We start from the raw sequence: 4859 nt of genomic DNA, 5'->3' as shown, positions 1-4859 counted from the left end.
GGGAGGGGGAATTAGGCCAGCATGGAGACGGGGGAGGGGGATCCAGGACGGCATGGAGACGGGGGAGGGGGAATTAGGCCAGCATGGAGACGGGGGAGGGGGATCCAGGACGGCATGGTGATAGAGGGTGGGAGGAGGGAAGCATGACCGGCATGGAGTTGTTTTTAGTGGAGGAGGCGGGTGAGAGGGGGGAAGAACTGGCTTGAAACAACTACCCTGATTTTTTTCGGATATTCTTTAAAATGAATGGCCCGTTAACCTAATCTTTCTGCGTGTAACGGCTGTGACATTGGGAGAATTCTCTGCTTCATTCTCCGAACTAATCTTTATGGAGACGGGGCACATTCCTGCTGCAGTTTGAAACCTCCTCCACATGATGAGGCCGCTAGTAATGCAGCACTCGGCCCTGTGCATGGTGCACCCTGGGCTAGAAATTGGACTCCCTGCTTTCGGGATGGAGAGCAGAGAAACAATGACCGCAGGTCAGTCCTCACCACAAGGGGACCTGCAAAACCTCCAGCACATTCGGGAGATGATCCTCGCTACATGTTTATCTCAACCACGGAACTCTCTTCATCTGCCGCTCATGCTTCATTCAAACATTGTCTCAGTTTCCACCCTTTCTCAGTGCCATCCCCGCATTGGGAGATGTTTTCTTCAACTTAGTTTAGAGTGGACAAAATGTCCACTTGAGGTTTAATAATTACACCCAAATGAAAATGGTCTAGAAACATCTGCATTCCAATAGAGATCAAACAAATCTCTGGATTGGTATAGTCACGAATCATTGTCATAAACTGTTCCCAGATCATTTTGCTTCCCGCCACTAATTTTCAGTCTTTTCTGACCATTGCTGCCTTTCTGACCATTGACCATTCTCACTCCCTCAGCAGGTTCCTATCAGGCTTTGCCCACTATTATTACAATCTCTTTCGGCCATCTGGACATCAATTACCTTATTGCTGCCGAGCACTCGGCGTCCCCCGCAGATCCAGCCGCAGCGACCCGAAAGTTATGTCTTGTTTTCTGGTTCGCGGAGCTGCTGACCAGGATCGAGCTGCTGTCTGCGGTGAGCGACAAGAAGGATCGAGAGGAAGGTGGGGGCGCGCCATGTCAAATAGAACGGGCGAGGGAAGGTCTCTGGGGAAAATTTTGAGATTAAGCGGTAAGATTTGTTCTTTATATTCTCCTAATTTAACATCGAGAAGGCCGCAGTGACAGGGAAAAGTGAGGTTACTGAATAGGCCTGGGGTCATGGCGAACAACGTAGAGTGTAAAACTAGCCAGAAAACTGCTTAAAAAATCACTCTGCACAATCATTTCTTCAATACCTCCGATTAGACGTGCATATATAGGTCAAACTCGACCATTTCATTTTTTGTAAAGATACTAATGTTTATTTTGCAACCTGAGCCAAGAGTTCGAAGGAATGTTTACATAATCTTTCGCTATTTCCTCATTAAGTCACGATCAACACTCAAAACTAACAAAAATACAAAATAAAGGCCCAGGCCCCACAAGAAGACAAACCTACGGTCCAATAATGTTTTAGAAAATGTTTTAATGTGACTTCAAAATAGTCTGGAGGAAATGTGATGAAGCAAAGAGTTTAAGCACGCTGCCCCCGGTTCCGTCGTCCAATCTGGGTGTCTTTGGGCATTACGGTCAATCTTTTGGCATGGATGGCACACAGGTTGGTGTCCTCAAACAGGCCAACCAAGTAGGCCTCACTGGCTTCCTGAAATGCTCCAATTGCCGCACTCTGAAACCTCAGGTCAGTTTCGAAGCCCTGGGCAATTTCCCTCACCAGGCGCTGGAAGGACAGTTGCGGATAAGCAATTCGGTAGAATTCTGGTATCGGTGGATTTCTCGGAGCGCGACTGTACCCGGCCTGTAGCGATGAGATTTCTTCACTTCGCCAGTGGAGGGACATTTCCGGGCTGCCTTGGTGGCAGCTGCTTCCTGGGCGCTTTGCCGCTGGTGGATTTACAGTGGCAGATACTAATAGCTGCAATAAACAAAGAACCCTTTTATTCAATCCTATTTGAGTGAATTGACTGGTTTCGGAGACATTCAGATATTCCTTTTGCAGAGTTAAAGAAGGAGCTGAAGGCCGCCCAGCACACTGTTGATCTGCAGCTGGGCGCTGCTGCTGACCGGGCTGCAGGAGCGAGCGCACAGAAGGTGAAAAAGTGAAGACCAAGGTCAGTGTGCAGCCTCCTGCTGCTGGTCACCATGGCAATGGGAGTGGCCCTCCACAGAGAAAGGGAAAACAGTGTCATTCACCCGGGCCTGGGTTGGAGACTAGCCGACTGCTGTTTGCAGGGATAATGGCCAAGCTGGAGGATGAGGAGGAGGAGGAACCATCTCCCACCAGGACCGTGTGAACCTCCACCTGTGGCACCGAGCAGTGCTCAGCATTAGTGAAAACCGACACTCTGTACAGTGACAGCGGAAAGGAGCCGAGTGAGGCAGCCAGAGGGAAGGAGGAAAGGCAGCAGGAGGCTGAGACTCAACGTTAAGGCCCCGGTCAGAATGATAACAGCCACATCAGGCCAATGAGACACAGTGACCCTCACCAGCTGCTTTCACAGCCAAATTTTGCTGGACTTCACTTGATAACAGCTGAATTTACATTGGTGTGTAATAGACATGCGCAGTCGAGCATCGCAGATCGAACACCACTTTACCCAGATCCAGACATTCCAGTTGTGAGACAGAGAGTGTGACAGGCTGAAATGGAAGCCGAGAGACAGGAGAATGTTATCCTGTGTGTAGAGAACGATAGACATCGGGCTCAATTGAACAGCTGGGCTAAGGTACGAAAATGTCCTCTGTGTGACAAGCTGGGTAAGAATTCTCTGTCCCATGCTGCCCCCCACAAATCAGCAGCTTCCTCTACAGTGTGTGATTGCCGGGTCCCTGCACATTATAATGAATTGTTTGAGGCACCTGAAAACAGATTTGTGTCAATAGAGATTCTGTCATTGAATGTAGTGAAATTCACGTGGATCATCCCCGCACCCCGCCCCCCCGCACCCCCCAACCCCCCACCCCCCATCCCGCCCCCGTTCCCCCGCCCCCTCCACGGCTTCTGAATTTATAGCCCTTGGATTTGTCTGGGGAGCAAGATAAAATAATCTGCGAGTTTCCTCTTTCCATTGAAGCTGTGAATCCTGGAAAGCACATGCGGGGCATTTTTGGTCCCTTGGAGGGCATGGACAGTGGCAATTGACAGCAGGTCTGATGATGGAAACTGGGTGAGTGTTTGTGGAACCCTCCCTCCATTATGTGAACTTAGGTCACACTGAGAGTTCACATCATGTTCTCACCCTCGACATTCCCGAGAATAAGCAGTGGATCAGAGAGACTGGGGCCTACATTAATTTACTGGCCTTTTTCTCTGGACATGTGACTGGATTAGTAATCCAGGGAGGTTAATATTCAGGGGACGCAGGTTCAAATCCAACTACGGCAACTGATCAAATTTCAAATTAGTTGAGAAATTCTGGAATATAATTTAAATAATGCTGACCCACATTAGACTATCATCAGTTGTTGTAAAAAAAAAACATCAGGTTCATAAATGTCCTTTAGGGATGTAAACCTGCTGTCCTTACCCAGTCTGACCTGCAGAAATGTGGTTGTCTCTTAACCATTCTCAAGGGATGAGGATGTCGGCCTTGTCAGGGATGTTACATCGGAGAGAATGAAGAAAGTCCTTGCTCTACCGGTCTGTAAGGCATATAGTGGCCTGTCTAGTTAAGCCTCGAAGCTTTGAGTTATTCTTGTCTCCGGGTTGGGAATTTAAATGAGAAATCGCAGCGATCACGCTTTGAATCGTTCTTTATGATGGTTCAATGTCCATCATTGAAACATTTTTAAAAATATTTTGCAAACAGACTAGCAGTTATTCCTAGCATTATGCAGACCTCAGGGGGTAACTGCCAATCAACCACACATGAATGCCGAAATTACAAAGTTACAGGGCCCTCAAGAATCCATTTTCACACAAAGGATACCTGCTGGAGGCAGGATTGAAGAATGGGAGTGGGAAAGGAGATTTGAGGCAAGTACAATTCACTCAGGAAATGAAATCACATTGTCCAGTTTTCACATCCCATCATGTTTTAGCAGCAACAGACATTTGCAGCCATCGGACTAACAGAGTCTCAAATTAATTCCCTAACTTTCAGAACCCTGGGCACGAGAAGGTGGAACTGCAACATCGTCAAATGTGTTTTGTAGCACCGGAAAAATTGGAGACTCTGAAAAATGTAGAAAAGAGAAACCTGGTTATAAGCCGCCTGGTCCATGCACGCTTCACTAGTGATGTCCTGCACAACTCAAGCTGCAGGGGCGCAGCTTCTACAGCAGACGGGAGGAAGCCTTTATCCCTGAAGGTCATTGAGACAGTCAAGGATGAAGGCATATATCAACCAGTAACCAGGCATTTAAAAAGCAATTGAATGCATTGCATGTGATTCCCAGGAGCTGCTCGGTGGTGAATTAAACACTCGGTCTGGGTCCAAATGTTTCACTCAAAGAGCCTTTGTCTTGTGATTTTAATAAGCGAATGCGTTACCTTCTCGGAGTTCATGAGACAGCACCATCGACAGGATGGAGAGCCAGTGACGGGAGAGACAGAGCTGAACCGAATAATAAACAGCTGCTGCACAAATGCAAGACGGCGGCCCAGCAGGAGGCTGGACACAATAATGACAGGGGGCGGGGGTATATCCCCCATCACTGCAGGGTGAACATAAATATATTCATCTTTCATTTTAACATTTGGGTATTTTTTTCCCCTCATTGGGTTCCTGGTCGGTAAATGTTTCAAGAGGAAAAATAAATCCCTA

At 47.8% G+C, this 4859-nt stretch overlaps 1 pseudogene; it reads right to left on the bottom strand.

The window, feature by feature from the left end:
- Window positions 1-1609: 1609 nt before the first annotated feature.
- LOC144673083 (histone H3.3A-like) lies at window positions 1610-4613 on the bottom strand (annotated as a pseudogene).
- Window positions 4614-4859: the final 246 nt, after the last annotated feature.

This window comes from Cetorhinus maximus, unplaced genomic scaffold (genome assembly GCF_964194155.1).
Source record: "Cetorhinus maximus unplaced genomic scaffold, sCetMax3.hap1.1 HAP1_SCAFFOLD_254, whole genome shotgun sequence".
NCBI lineage: Eukaryota > Metazoa > Chordata > Chondrichthyes > Lamniformes > Cetorhinidae > Cetorhinus > Cetorhinus maximus.
The sequence above is the reverse complement of the archived record's forward strand: the minus strand, read 5'-3'. Positions and strand labels throughout refer to the sequence as shown.